Source organism: Hylobates moloch, unplaced genomic scaffold (assembly GCF_009828535.3).
Source record: "Hylobates moloch isolate HMO894 unplaced genomic scaffold, HMol_V3 SCAFFOLD_17, whole genome shotgun sequence".
Taxonomy (NCBI): domain Eukaryota; kingdom Metazoa; phylum Chordata; class Mammalia; order Primates; family Hylobatidae; genus Hylobates; species Hylobates moloch.
The window spans coordinates 34,299,644-34,316,211 of NW_026652292.1; the positions used below are offsets into that span (position 1 = coordinate 34,299,644).

The 16,568-nt window shown below is 40.4% G+C and overlaps 1 long non-coding RNA gene across 1 annotated transcript; it reads right to left on the minus strand.

Moving 5' to 3' along the window:
- Positions 1-6,979: 6,979 nt before the first annotated feature.
- Positions 6,980-15,879, minus strand: LOC131381606 (uncharacterized). Its single transcript, XR_009210459.1, has 2 exons — positions 15,458-15,879; positions 6,980-7,284 (listed from the first exon to the last, which is right to left on the minus strand). It is a non-coding gene; the product is annotated as an uncharacterized LOC131381606 (long non-coding RNA).
- Between the last annotated feature and the right edge of the window lie 689 nt (positions 15,880-16,568).

The window sequence follows — 16,568 nt, forward strand, 5'->3', positions numbered from 1 at the left end:
ATAACTGAAAGGTCAAAATGAGCCTGGAACACTTGCTTATTGAGCCTCCAAAGAGAACCTCTCAGAGGTGGAGAGAGGCCAAGGCCAAATCTACTTTTTTTAGGCTTCTAGAATATAAAAAATGTGAGAAATGCCTTGTATATAGAAAGAGCCCTTTAAAAGGATGAGAAGTTGAGTTCTGGAGGAGCAGATGTTCCTTTTCTAGAATCTATCATGATTAGAACATAAAAACAATGCCTTTTTGTAGAATAACTATTGGCCTGTCTACCTCTTCCCAGACTGTAGACTCCCTGAGGACCAAGACTGTATTCCATGCCTGTAATTCCAATCCCTGGCATAGTGCCAGGCACTGAATCAGTCCTTCCATAAATGATGGTTTATAAAATGACAGGTATGAATGAATGAATAGAAAGGGTAAGAGAGGATGTCATGGGGTGCTGAAGTTGGTGAGGTCTCCCATCTCCAGTCAGTGGTTCCTAGACTTTGAATTTCATAGGTGAGTGCATTTTCAAATAATTTTGAAGACAGATATAGGACTTCCAAACTTCTTATTTTGTCAAATAAGTCAACGGTTACTATCCCCTACGACTAATGTTTTATTAAGAGAAAAAATATTTTAACATAAAAATTAGTAATTTTCTAAGAACAGAGATAGCAACTTTCTATTGATATCTGCTGATAAATATATTGATACCCATCTATATTTTATATATTTGGATATGTCTTTGGCATATATCCTTGCTGGGTATTGGAGAATTTGAATCTTGAGGATCCCATCCAAGTCCAAAATCAATTTTAATAAGCCCTGCTTCTGATTAAAATAGCAAAGAAAATAATTAGGTAACAATCATTGTCTACTCATTAAGTGGATATAGATTATTCATTGTTTGGCATACGAAGAAACAAATTTGAAAGCCATCAAGGAGATGTATGAGACTGGGCTACTCATTGAACATCTGCAAATCAAGACTGGTCTAGCCTTGGATTCTGAAGATATTGGGAGATGGGAGGGACAGCTCTGCTTCTTCTCTGCCCTTTGGGTTTATGTGGATAAAGTCATCTTGGGTAATCTTAAATTTGAGGATTTCTGAGGGTTCTCAGGGTCAGCATTATGCATAAGGTGCACTTGGAGTTAGAAGTTAAAAACAGCTTAGTCCTGGCAAAATGCCTCGAGGGCAGTGGGAGATCAGGCTGGATGGCTGTCTAAGGTCTGCTTTAAGAGTGTGAAATGCTGGGTGAAGGAGAACGGGCTGAAGTTCTCCATAAAATTAGAACCTTTGAATGCTGCTTGTGGCTTTTTTTTTCTTTTTTAAAAAAATAACATGATAAATGGAAGGCTTCCACTCTGTATAGACCCAGCTCTCTAATGGGATGGTGCCTGTTTCCTTCGAATCTGAGCGTGTGCATCTGGATCACCAGACCCAGCTGCCAAGAATGGGATGGATTAGCTTGAAATCTTTGGCCACTGAGTTCATGCATCCTGGAATTTTGGGCCTGAGTATAACTTCTGTTAGAGAGAGAGGATTGCTTTGAGCCTCCTCCACTCAATTTGTTTTTAAAAATTTGGAAGAATTATTTTCCAGACAATGGGTGGGACAAGCCAGTATGTTTAGTAGCCATCCCATAAAAAAAAATGAAGCTTTTTGCAATAGGAACAAATGGAATGAAATTATTTGTGTGATTTGAAGAAACTGCTTATTTCTGGGCTGGCTGACACAAAAAGAGTTTGCATCCTCCTTTGGTGATTTTATCCCCCAAGGAGAATATTACTTACCTTTACTGGCAATACTTTAAAAATATTCTCATTTCAAACTCAGTACGAATAGCTAGAAATTGACATGTGGCTGTGTGATTCTCTTGGGAGTTCAGATCCCCTAGATGAAGTACTGGAGGGAAAAGAAACAAAAGAATGACAGCTTTAATTTCAGTAGTGCACTCATCATGAGTGCACATCAGAATGGCACCTTGCAGAACTCTTCGTGATTTTGAATCTTAAGTTTCTCATTAGTATGATCAGTTTGATCAAGCCTACATATATTTTTAAAATTACTATTTTCTTCTATTATTCTTCAGAGCAGCAATTGACATGTTTTATTTGAAAATTAGAATGAGTTGAGGCAGGGAGCAAAGCCCAAAGTGGGGCTTCTTTTGCCCTAAAGTGTGATGAAGATTGAATGACTAATTCTTTAAGACAGTAACATTGAGATCTTGGCCAGAGGATGGATCTCTCAGTCTGTCCTGTCAGGCAATCCTGAGTGTAACGGGCTCAGTGGTCACAGGCAAGGGTGACTTTATATACAGAAAGACAGAATGTAGTGCTATGCAGGCAACTCTACCTGGTGCCTAGAATTCTTCATGCTCAGGAGATAGGGATTTCATGATGATGTTTGATCTAGAACACTTGACATATAATTGATCAAGCAGAGTGCAAGAGAAACCCAAGCAGGAAGAGTGGAGGACAGAGGAGAAAGACCCTGGGAACAGCATGGCCGAGAGGCCTGGGCAACCCTCCCCTGAGTGTTAGACACACAGGAGGACTAGCAGGGTCAGAGGAGGGAGCTGTGAGCCACCAGGAGCTCTTGTGAAAGTTACCTTCTGATTCTGCCCCTTGCAGAAAATGCCCCTGACCACAGCCCCTCTCCCACAATTTCTCTTTAATAGTGATTAAATATGTTAGCCAGATTTATTATCAGATTCCTAAGAGTAAGGGTAGTATGTAGATCATGGACCAGGTGGGTTCTGAAGTAGGAGCAAAGAAGGAAAGTCTGAGTCGTTTTGCTAGAGGACTTCTAGAATAATCTGTTATTCTTGGTAATAAACTTTTAGACTTTTCCTCTAAGATGCCAAGTTTGTGATCTAGTTTTAAGTCCTTTTTAATGGACCCATCTAATAATATTCCAGGCCCAGCAACATAGCTTTCACAAAACACAGAATTCTAAAATGTTACAGAAAGAAAATTCTTAGTCATCATCTGGCCCAGAGGTTTTTGAAGTGTTTTTTTTTTTTCTTTTTAAAGCAGTGGAAGCTTTGCTTCAAAAGAAACCAAATGAAAAAGTCCAACATAAAGTCATTAAAAAATGGAGCAGCTGTGGTTAACCCCAGTGGTTCTTCTGAAGTAGCTGAGAAAAGAAGATGAAATGATTTGCCTAGGGAGTGATTCAGCAGCCCTCAGAATCATGGATGATGCTGCTCAATACAACACCGTGTTCACGGCACCATGTGGTATTAAATAGTGAATTGACAAACAGTCCACAAGTCTGAGTTGGAGAACTGCTGGTGTGAAGGTTTAGGAAGGTGTTCCTATTGTAAAGCTACAGAATATTTAGTCAACATGTGTTTTTGTATACAGAGGAGGGAAAGATGAAACCTAGGATGGAGAGTTTTCTTGTAGACCTGATTCTGGGGACATTGAGAGGATAAGAAATTCTTTCATATAATGGTGATGTTTTATTTTGTTGGTTTGCACTCATAATGTTTTGTACTTTTGTGCGTATTAAAGAGTGTGGACAACATCGGTGTACAGTTTAAGAATAAAAGTATGAACATCCATGTGTCTACCCCCACCCCGCTGAAGAAAAACAATATTTCCAATAATATTGAACATCCCTGTGTGCGCCCTGGTCCTATTAAATCCTCTTGCCTCCTCTAGCCACTAGTATAAATTTTGCACATATATATATTTGCTTTTCACAATAGTTTTAACACCATGTCTGCATCTCTAATCAATCTGTTGTTTAGTTTTGTCTGTATTTAACTTCACGGAAATGGAATCACTTCTTATCTTGCTTCTTTTGGTCAACTTCATACTCTAGAACATTTCTATCATTGTAGAAAGTTCTGTTGGACTGCATACCTCTAGATATTTGTCCGTGACGTTCAGTGGAGATTTATCCATGATGTTAATCATTAGCATGCATTGCTGTATAATGTTCTACTGTTTGAATAACCACAATGCATTTATTCATTTTATAATTGCTGGATATTTGGTATATTTCCAGTTTTTTACTCCGACAAAATACTTCTGTTAATAGTGTACCTGTCTTCTGGTTCAAGAACTTCTCCAAGGTTTACACTCAGGAGTAGACATGCTGGGTAAAGAGTGGGGACATGTTCAAATTTTACCAGGTAATAACCAACTCCCTATTTGTTTGATGTCATGTGCTTAGAATTGGATTTACAAAATCCAATTACATTAAATACAACCCTTCGTTCTAGACACACTATCATCTGTGGAACATGCAAGGTTGGTCAGTCTATCTGTCTGTCTGTCTGTCTATCTATCTATCTATCTTAGTGAACATACCAAGAATAGATCTTTACCAATTACTTAATAATTACTTGTGTCATCTTATCCTTTTGCCTCCTTGATGGAGGTAACCACTATCTGGAATCTCATCATTTTTTTCTTAAAAAAGAGTTATTTTCACATAGATGTATGTGGTAATATGTATGTGGTAATTATGATGTTAACAAATTACTTTAAACCTTAGTTACTTAAAACAACAATGATCACTTATTATCTTATAGTATCTGTGGGTCAGGAATTCAGAGAAGGGACATTTGGGTTGCTTGTCTTTGCTCCACAATATCTGAGGTCTCATCTGAAGGCTTGACTGAAGCTGTAGGATCTGCTGCCAAAGTGGCTTACTCACATGGCTGGCAAGGTGGGGCTGGCAAGAGCTGGTAAGTTCCTTCCTCTCCATGTGGGCCTCTCTCCACGTGGGCTTCCCCACCGGGCTATTGAGTGTCTTCATTACATGACAGTTTTATTGAGGGGTTCAGCCATTATATCTCTTAGCCTAGATTCCACTTTAGGGTATAGCATGATGCAACTCATAACTTTTCTTCGTTTTCTTGTTGAAGATATATAAAGGTCTTGAATTTTTGGTAAAATCTAAACTATTCAGGTGTTGATGAGGGCTCATGTTATGACAGCAGTGGGTAGTTCATGCTTTTTTGCTAATAAGTGGAACGAGGGAGCCAGTCTCTCATGATTTGTGGAGGTTACAGGGAATACTGCGGGCTCACAAATCACTGCTGCTAGCCAAGTGACACTGGCCACCAAGTTTGAACTCTGGATGAAATAAACATCAAGACATAGAGTAAGAAAGAATAACCCCCCCATGCATTCTATTAAAGAATCCCTTCTTGCACACCAGTTCAATTGTTTCCATTAAAAAAACCAGTATATCAATGAATAAGAATAAGATTATTTTATATGTTTAACATGCAATGTCTGAAAATCCAGGGAATATTTTGTCTTGGATTTCTAGCTTCATTCTCTAAAAACACATAACATAACTTAGCCATCTGAATCAGGGATCCAGGTGCATTCCAATCCAACAAACAAATTTCCCTAAATTATTTTATAAATGTTTGAAGCCACAAGACCCTATAAATACAGGCAAGTTGATGTTTAAAAGAAATCCTTAGGCCCCAGGAGGGTAGCTACTATGTCTTTCTAGTTCTTCATCATGCTCTCTGGTATTTAGCTTAGTGCCTGGCACATAGTAGATGCACAAAACAATTGGATTACTAAATTATTAAGTACTAAAAGAGTGCCTTGGAGCTTTCTTTCCACTTATAGCTATGTGTATTAAGTGGAGCTATTGGGCTTTATATCTTACTTGTCAATACCACCAATGGTTATTTAACTCTGAGAAATTGTTTAGCATAGCTTGGTCTGTTCCTTGAAAAAAACAAAAATGCAGATTCGACTAGGTAATTTTGGTGGAAATGAGCATCTGGGGAGATGGAATTGGATTCCTAATTGGACACTCTAAGAACATTCATGCTTGAATTCTTCTGGGGTGAGAGAGTATCACCCTCCAGATCTTAAGAGTTCTTAAAAGGGAGGTGTAGTATTTCAGAAACAACCCTTTCAAGCCTTAATGCCTTTCATCAAAGGCTTTTAAAGCACTTTGCCTTTAACAGGGCCCATGCCTACCTCCTGCCCAGCTTATATACATGCTTCCCTTTGAGGTCAGTGGAGGCTAACAGTGCTGAGAAAACAAGTGAGTGCAAGTAGTGGTAGTAGAGGCTGCAACCTCGTCGTATTTCAGTCTTGCATGTGAGTGTGCACCTGAGACTTCAGAGAAGTCAGCAGAGGCCAGAAGGAAATCAAGCACGAGCACCAAAGAAAACCAGCTGCCCAATGAAGGGACCTCAGGTCTAATAATTGGACCCTCTCAAAATGGAACAGTTTACCACTGGAGGTAGTGAGGTCCTCATTCTTGGAGAAACTCAAGCTGAGGCTGACTTACCACTTGGTGGCAATGCTGCAGTGGTGGGGTGAGCAGGACCCACGTGCAAGATAGGGGAACCAGTTTATGTTCTGTGAGAACTCTTACCCCTACATGTCTGAGTCTATAAAGTCAACTCTGCCTCTCCTTTCTGGAATGGGCCATCAGAAATCTCTGATTTACTTGGACCCTCACCTACTCACATTTCTCCTGCTACTCAAGTTTAGTGAGAAAGAGGCAAATGACTCCCATTGCCAGAAGTCTAGCTGGAATCAGATAGGAGTTCAAAAAGGAGCTTCCAGAATAGGTTTTGGGACTAGGGCATACTCACCACTGATGTTCTCAGTGAGGACCCTAAGCCCAGAGGAGTCTGAATCACCAGTGACTTGGTTGGTTTCCTACTGTGTGCTTGTCAAGGCAGGACATGGGCCTGGTAGATTTTATCATGGTTAATCAAGTCATTAACTGTCAGTGTTGAGTTTTCTTGGCCATCTGTGTCTGAATGTGTTTGCTTCAGGGGAATAACTGTGATTGCTTAGTCTAGTGAGTGGTTCTCAAACTTTTGCAGGCATAAGAATCACCTCGCGGGCTTGTTTCAAGACAGACTGCTGGGCTCCACCCTCAGATTTTCTGATTCAGTGGGTCTGGGGTGCAGCCAGAGAATCTACCTTTTTAGCAGATTTCCAGGTATATTAGTTTTCAATTACCGCTGAAACAAATTACCACAAACTCTGTGGTTTAAAACAACACAAATTTATTATTTTACAGTTCCGGAGGAGGGCAGAAGTCCAAAATGGGTCTCACTGGGCTAAAATCAAGGTGTTGGCTGAACAGAATTCCTTTCTGGAGGCTCTAGGGGAGAATCCATTTCCTCGCATTTGCTGGCTTCTAGAGGCTGCCTGAATTCCTTGGCTCATGGCTCCTTTTCATCTTCAAAGCCAGCAAAGGCTGACGGAGCCTTTTTCAGATGCCATCTCTCTGGTTCAGACTGTCTGCCTCCCTCTTCCTCATTTAAGAATCCTTGTCTTTACACTGGGCTCACCTGGATAATACAGAATAATATCTTTATTTTAAAGCAAAATGACTAATAGCCTTAATTTCATCTGCAAACTTAATTCTTCCTTGTCATGTAACAATATATTCACAAATTCCAGGGATTAGGATGAGGATATCTTTTGGCAAGGGTCATTATTGTGCCTGTCACACCAGGTGATACTGATGCTACAGGTCTAGGGACCACATGTTGAGGACCTCTGGCTTAGTGATATGAGGGACTGTCTAGAGGGTGCATAGTTATTGGGAGAATTGTTCGTCAGTAAAAGTGGGCAAGAATGTGCATGTCTTATGGAAAATTGGCATTTTGTATAGTTCAAGATTTTATCAAACTATTATGGAAAATACTACTTTGTAAAATGTTAATCCCAAGATCCTTGTGGATATCCAAACTGAAGGACCAAAGGCCGATTTCTCACGACTCTAGCACGCTGCCCTTCAGTTTTCCCCCATCAGTCTCATTCACTCCTTGAACCTGATTGGCTTTGCTCTTGTGATGGTAACTACCTGTCATATTGTTCTCTTGCTCTTTACCTAGTGAGACCCTGCCCCTTTGGTTTGAAGCCTCTCCTGGCCATGATGCCTTCTCTGATTGCTCTACTTGAAAATTATCTTATTTGCCAGTTTACTAGATATTCTCACACATGAAATCATTTGGTTCCTATAACAGTGCCATGAGGTGGGCAGCCTGTCCGTTTCATAGAGAGAACAAGACCACAGCAAGTTTGAATGAGCTGCTCAGGTTCACCCAGCACTCACAGGTCTGGGGACTCGGCCTGTAGTGCCATGACTCCAAATCCAAGCTTGTCCAGCTTGGATGAAAGATGGGCACGTCAGGGGAACTCCTAGCTGGTGAGTTCCTGGTTAAATGACCAAGTTTTGGCCTCAGGTGAGCAGCATATCCTCTGGAAGACCTGACTTTCTCTTTAAGCTCTTTTCTTGTCCGTCTGCATCCAAGGGCAATTCTCTCTTGTTATGGTGCTCTTTATTGAGTAGCTTAAAAAAAAAGAAGCCTCTTGTAAATGAAACTAGAGTTCCTTGCTTAGGAATTTAACTTGTCAAATATAAATGCTGTCATTTTAATTATTATGTGCAACTGAGATGAGCTGCTGTCGTTCACAGCTTCATTCCTGGAGTTTTAAAGAAAGAGACTCTTGGATAATGAGAACCACAGATTTAGGAGAAAGGTTTTTTTTAAAATCAGACACTAATAGCAGTGTGTTTTCTGTAATCTGTAACCTTGTGTACCATGACACAGGTGGTCATTTCTTTTACTTTAAATAAAATAATAATCATATGGCTGAATCTGGTCTGGGTGAAAGGTTATATGTTTAGATTAGCTCCATGGGATAGGAGAAGCAAGAGGAGGGGCAGAGACCTATGAAAAATTATAGCCTGAGGGTAGTAATTTTGTAAAACAAATGTATGACTAGATGGTGATTCAGCCCATATTTTTTTTAAGCAAGTATTTAATTTACTGTTGGGTGAGTGGGAGGGAAAACAGTGAATGAACATGGGATTAAGATATAGACCCTTACACCTTCTAATCTTTCCTATCACTTGTCATCCCTGGAAAACTCCCTGAGTTCTCTGCATTCATTTTCTTGAGGCTGTGGATGGATTGGCTGGGATTGATGTTTACCTGCCTGTTTGGAAAGCTTGTTGGGTCAGTTCCCCTGAGTGGTCATGAGACAGTACCCAGCCCAGCAGGTGTGTCCCTAAAGTGCATCTGTCATCAGAAAGGGAATTCCTCCTTGTTGCAAATGAAGTGTGATTGCTTGTCAGGTGAGTGAGCACTCGTGGGCCCTGGGTTCCTGCCAAACTTATGTGGGTTTGGGCTGTTGGAAATATTGCGGGATGTAAGGGAACATTCCACTGTTAACCCAGGGAGTGAAAATTCACTATAGTATGATTAATACAGTGATGAAAGATGCATTTCCTTCACATTCTTAGCTGATGCTTTGAACGTTCAGAAAAAATGTTAAATTCATTGATGAAGATATAAAAATTTAACAGTTCTTAATGTACTCCACCATGTCCTTAAGCACTGTCAGAACACAAAATTAACATGTTAAATCACCTCCTGAGTAACAGCCAACAAACATCCTCAAAATAGGCTTCTTAATATTTCACTGGTTACTAAGTCAAGATATTTCTAGAACAAGAGACCCAGTTTAAAGATCAATAGGTGGTAGTAACATTACGAGATGGTGTCCTCACTCTGCCATGATAATATGATGATGATAAAGAAAGTAAAATAATTCACATTTATGGGGTATTATTTACATGTGTTGCCACATTTAATCCTCATGACAACCCAATGAGGTAGGTGCTATAATAATCCTCATTATACTAATCAGGAAACTGGGGCTTAGAAAGCTTAACAAACTTGCCCAAGGTGACCCAGCTAGTGAGTTCCAAAATTGAGATTCAAACCACCAATCATTCAAGAAACAGTGCTTTATTTAGTTTTCTTTATTTTATTTTTATTTTATTATTATTTTTTGAGACAGGTTCTGGCTCTGTTGCCCAGGCTGGAGTACAGTGGAGCAATCTTGGCTTACTGCAACCTTTGCCTTCCAGGCTCAAGGTATCTTCCCACCTCAGCCTCCTGAGTAGCTGGGACTACAGACGTGTGCCACCATGCTCAGCTAATTTTTGTAGAGACAGGGTTTCACCATAATGCCCGGGCTGGTCCTGAACCCCTGGGCTCAAGGGATCCACCCACGTTGGCCTCCCAAATGTTGGGATTACAGGTGTGAGCCACTGTGCCCAGCCTTATTTAGTTTTCTTATACTGCCCAAAATCGTCACCTATTTTCTTTTCTTCTTTCCCTCCCTCCCTCCCTGCCTCCCTCCCTTCCTCCCTTCCTTCCTTTCTCTTCTTTTCTTTCCCTCTCTGCCTTCCTCCCTACAGACTTTGATCTTTTCCATGTCTGTTCATTCTTTTTTCTATTATTTAATTCTCCAGGCATTGAGTAAGCACTTGCTATGTGCTAGGCACATAGGTGTTAAGAGGTAAGGGTTTGAAGATGAGCAAGACTCAGATCCTATCTGCAAGAAATTTGCAAGTATCTTTGCTCCATCTCAACTTTCTCCACCTCTTCTTTCTCTTCCCTCCCTCTCCCTTATTTTCATCATCCTTGGCACACAGAGTGGATGACTGGGGCTACTCTACCAAGACTTCTTAAGAATTTTCCCTTCCAGATATGAACAGACACTTCTCAAAAGAAGACATTTATGCAGCCAAAAGACACATGAAAAAATGCTCATCATCACAGCCATCAGAGAAATGCAAATCAAAACCACAATGAGATACCATCTCACACCAGTTAGAATGGCCATCATTAAAAAGTCAGGAAACAACAGGTGCTGGAGAGGATGTGGAGAAATAGGAACACTTTTACACTGTTGGTGGGACTGTAAACTAGTTCAACCATTGTGGAAATCAGTGTGGCAATTCCTCAGGGATCTAGAACTAGAAATACCATTTGACCCAGCCATCCTGTTACTGAGTATATACCCAAAGGATTATAAATCATGCTGCTGTAAAGACACATGCACACGTATGTTTATTGCGGCACTATTCACAACAGCAAAGACTTGGAATGAACCCAAATGTCCAACAATGATAGACTGGATTAAGAAAATGTGGCACATATATACCATGGAATACTATGCAGCCATAAGAAATGATGAGTTCATGTCCTTTGTAGGGACATGGATGAAGCTGGAAACCATCATTCTCAGCAAACTATCGCAAGGACAAAAAAACAAACACCGCATATTCTCACTCATAGGTGGGAATTGAACAATGAGAACGCATGAACACAGGAAGGGGAACATCAAACACCGGGGCCTGTTGTGGGGTGGGGGCAGGGGGGAGGGACAGCATTAAGAGATATACCTAATGTTAAATGACGAGTTACTGGGTGCAGCACACCAACATGGCACATGTATACATATGTAACTAACCTGCATATTGTGCACATGTACCCTAAAACTTAAAATATAATAATAATAAAAAAAGAATTTTCCCTTCCGGTGAACACTACCTGCTGAAGGTGGAAAAAGCTGGAAGGTAACTATGTCTTTGTCAGAGGAATTCTGATAGAAGAAAGGTAGACCTGAAAGGAAATAGTGCCAAAAAAACAAAACAAAACGAACGAACAAACAAAACACGAGCAAGATGTAGACAGACTGGCAGCCAGAGGCTTCCAAATGAGAAAGTGCAAAGCTGGTGAAGGGGAAAATGGCATTCAGTCCATGATCATTCCCAGGGTGATGGTGATCTGCTTGTAGGTGTCTAAAGGGTGTGTGCACACAGGAAAAGAGGCGATTGGGCCAAGTTCTTCAGATTAATCTACAAGAGAGATAAAGGAAAATAGGGAAGGGAGGAAAGAAAATAATTGATTGCAATTTCTAAGTAGATTTGGTTTTTTTTAGTAGACATTATATGCCATTTCAGACTTGGGGCCTGCTCATGAAAATCCAGGGGAGATGTCCTTGTTTGAACTACTTTTAGACATTCACTTTGCTTTTAATATCAGCTGAATGACATAGTTTATTTAAAAAGCACAATGCCCAAGGGACCTAGAGAAACTCCTCTGCAGTCACATGGGCTTCAGTGGCAGAATACAACCTGCTTCTCCCCATGTTTTATTCCATTTATTTCACGTGTCCAGAATTTAATGAAATTGGATTCCATGAAAGATACTGCCAGATCAAGTGAAATCATGCATGGAAAAGCCCATCCTAAATGATGAAAACTTGTCTTGAAGTCGCTTTCAGATCCTGACACCTGAAATCTTATCCTGTTTAGTTATTTTCTTAAAATTGTCTGCTATGAGCATGTATTTGTAAGTAGAAGCTTTACAAAGACTTCTAAAATGAGGGCTAAATGGGATTTCTGCATTTGTAGGTTTCTGCTTTTTGGGATTGGCTTGAACCACTGTGTTCCTGGATGCTTCTTCCAGTGCAAGGCCTCATGAGAATCAAGAGGCTTCTCATCAGGTTCTGTTCCACTGTAGGGGCTGCAGTTCTCAGATGCTGCATTTGTCAGAGTTCTCCAGAGAACAGAATCCAGAAGATATCTATGTATATACACATCTATGGGGTGTAATATGTATTCATAATGGGATATATATGTATCTCTCCATGTACACCTACACACACACACAGAGAGAGGAGAGAGGCTGGGCACAGTGGCTTACGCCTATAATCCCATCACTTTGGGAGGCTGAGGCAGGCGGATCACCTGAGGTCAAGAGTTCGAGACTAGGCTGGCCAACATGGCGAAAACATGTCTCTACTAAAAGTACAAAAATTAGCTGGGCATAGTGGCGGGTGCCTGTAATCCCAGCTACTCAGGAGGCTGAGGCAGGAGAATCACTTGAACCTGGGAGGTAGAGATTGCAGTGAACCGAGATCACGCCACTGCACTCCAGCCTGGGCAACAACAGCGAGACTCCTCCGTCTCAAAAAAAAAAAAAAAAAAAAAAAAAAAGAGAGAGAGAGAGAGAGACAGAAGAGATTTATTAAGGAATTGGCTCATGATATCGTGGTGGCTGGCAAGTTTGAAACCTGTAGGGCAGGCCAGCAGGCTGGAATCTCAGGCAGGGTTTCCATGTTGCAGTTTTGAGTCAGAATTTCTTCTTTGAGAAACTTGAGTCTTTGCTCTTAAGTCCTTCAACTTATTAGATGAGGTCCAATCATAATGGAGGGTAATTATTTTACTTAAAGTCTATTGATTGTAAATGTTAATTATGTCTACCAAATACCTTCACAGCAACATTTAGATTAGTGGTTGACCAAATAATCGGGCACCATAGCTCAGCCAAGTTCACACATGAATGAGCCATCACAGGTGTCAGGAGCCCAGGAATTTCTGGGGATTTCATTCAGAGCACAGGGCTGACAGGGCCTGTTTTAGAACTAAAGTCAAACCCATGTTGTGCAGCTGTGGGAGCATACCCTGCCTGATGATGACTTCTTGCCTGAATAATGCCCACTGTCATGGTGGATCAGCCTAGTTAATCCACGGGGCTTGGCCTAAAAGTGGGAGAGATGGAGCATGGGAGCTCATTTAGCATCTTTGTCTATATTTTTAAAAGGCCCCCCTTCTTCTGAGTGGATTAATCCTCAGCCAGGATGTATGACTTGGTGAGCCCTGGACATCATCCCCTTAAGATATCTTAGCCAGGTGTCCTTGTGCAGCGAACAGCCCTCCCAGCTGTATGTGTTGGCCTTGCCCAGAGAGAACCAAGCAACATTTCTTAGATGAGAAACAGCCTGGATGTTGATGAACTTGCTGAATTGTGTGTCCTGGGTAATCTGTAATTGGGAATTCTAGATTCTAAAACTAGAGTCTGAGTGGCCTGACTACCCATGCTACATGTGCCTTACTCCCTAGGTGAGGGAATCAGAGGGAGTATGCATGGGAAAAAACTGCCTATCCAAAGGCTCCGTCTCCACACCTGTCAACTCACCAATTTCAGAACTAATTGGATTGTAAAATAAAAATGCCTTCTGAGAGTGTTACCTTATTCATATGTTTAGCAAGAATGACTTCATTCAGGTGATGATGATAATAATTATTTGTATCTAAAAAGCATCTAGGTTTCAAATACTCATATTATTTGATCTCCAAGACCACAAGGATTTTATAGCTCTTTAGGGCTCACTTGAAGAAATTTACATTTCATGATTTAATGAAGCACTATTTTTGTAAGCATAATTTTTATTAAGTGAAACAAACATACAGAAAAGTGCATAAATCATAAATGTACAGTTCAATGAATCTTCACAAACTGAATATATCTATGTAACCCCCATCCAGATAAAGAAGTAGAATATTTCCAGTACCCCAGAAAACATCCTTCTCTAAAAATTTTGATGCTAGACTCCGCCCAAAGAGCCAGGGTCAAAAGAGATAACAATTCCAAAATAAGGTCTCAAGGTGAAAATGAAAAATTATAGTCAAATCTGTGGATAAGGCTGGGGTCATTAATCTTTGTTAGGCAAGTTAGGAATAAATGAAAAAAGTACTAAATATTTCTTTGCCTTTATTGCTTTAAAACCTTCTCTAAACCTTAAATAATGTTTATATCCTTCGACCCAGTGATTTTGTTTCTTGAAGTCTAGTGGAGATTCAGAGATTTCTGTGGGAGATAGAAATTGGATTCAACCTAAGTACCCAGCAATGAGGGCTTGGTTAAATCTGTTTTTCATTGACTGATAGATAAATGGAATATTACACAATTGTTAAAAAAATCAGAACCCATGCTTAAATGTTCATGACACAGTGAGAAGTGAAATGGAAAGATATAAGAATTGTACACATATTAGACAATATGAATTTTATTTTTGTTAAAAATGTCTGGGCCGGGCATGGTGGCTCATGCCTGTAATCCCAGCACTTTGGGAGGCTGAGATGGGTGGATCACAAGGTCAAGAGATGGAGACCATCCTGGCCAACATGGTGAAACCCCATCTCTACTGAAAATACAGAAATTAGCTGGGCGTGATGGCGTGTGCCTATAGTCCCAACTACTTAGGAGGCTGAGGCAGGAGAATTGCTTGACCCTGAGAGGTGGAGGTTGCAGTGAGCCGAGATCATGCCACTGCACTCTAGCCTGGCAACAGGGCGAGACTCTGTCTCAAAAAAAAAAAAAGAGTCTGAAAATATTAGCTAGAAATACATGAAACAAATAATGGTGGTCTCTAAGTGTGAAATTAAAGGCAATTATAATTTTATTTTCATGCTATTTATTTTACTTACTGTTTATAACTTTAGAATTTCTAAATGAGTTTGTTACTTTAATAATAAAATACTCAGAACTTCTTTATAAAACTATTTTTACCTTTGATGTATTTTCACTTATTAAATAACCCTGTTTTGTCAAAAATAAATAAAAGGCAAACAATCATCCTTATTTTCTTACCAGGAAGAGGCACAGCAGTAATTTATTTTCCCAAATTCCACACCCTTGACTGATGCTTTCAGCCTCACTTAAATTATTGCCTAGTTCTTTTGATTGCTACACAAACCTTTGGAAGTAAACCGAAACTGCAAATGACATGGAGATAAAGCAATGCCAGGCATTCTTGTTATCTTTGCCATTCCAAAATGCCTCAGGCACCACGAAGAACGTATTCACTTACCTGCAGTATGGGTTTCAAAGGATGTGGGCTTCTGTTTTCTAATTTCTAATTGTTTCCAATTCTTCAAAAATTGATCATCCATACATCATATGCTTGGTAATTTTCAATCAGAACATTCCATTTCTTAATTATTTTTGTTAAATAGGATAAAGAGTTAAAGTTTTTCTTTTTCCTTTGCACTTGAAATCCATACCCAGTATATAGCCAGTGCCTGCTGAGGTGTATTTGTCCACTTGTTCAAGTGTGGGGTTTGGTGATGGGAAGGTCATGGACTTGGAGCTGGGTTTTGCAACTTTGCAATCTTGAGAAAGAGAGCCAACTTCTTCGTGCCTTTGTCTCCAGGAAATGAAAGCCCAGAGATGAGATGATTTTTAAGAGTTGAACTGAGCTGCAAGCATGTGGATCATGTAAGTGCTAACAGAGGCAGACGGAGAAGGAAGACTTGCCATGAAGTGCTATGGTGGGAAGTGCGTCAGCTTGGGTTGGAGGGGTCCCAGGTGGCCCCCGGAGAAGAGGCCTCTGAACAAAGAAGACAATACTTGGGTTACGGTGGAGATGACACGGAAGGTGAATGTTTTCTTCTTATAATTCTAGAATGGTAGGGCTCCAAGAGTCCTCAGCGATCTTCCAACTGAACAAACTCATTTGGAATATGGGAAAATGGAGTATACAACAAATTAGAGAAGAAAAAGGATCCAGTTAGCAACAGAGGTGGGATTTGAACAGGTTTTCCATTTCCAACCTCACCATTCTTTCTCCTGTCTCTATTCCAAATTGAATGACTCTCCAAGGGTGCCAGTGGGAAGTAAGCTTCTTTTCCCCAAACAGACGTTTTGTCAGATGGCACAGCCTTTCCTTAAGAGCTGCAGCTCACGTGGTGCCAGTTTCAGATGCCAGTGTTAGGTGCTTACTCCTTGGGGTCTCCTAGGCCAGTCCCATGGCTTTATTACTTAGCAAGGCCAAGAGTTGGAGAGACTAGTTGTTGAGAAATATAAAATTTGAGGGATATTTTGTGGTTTGGATTTCCCTCGAAGCAGAATCTGAAATGAGGAATTGAGGGCAAGTCATTTATTTGGTAGGTGATGCCAGGAAACACCATCTGGGAAGTGAG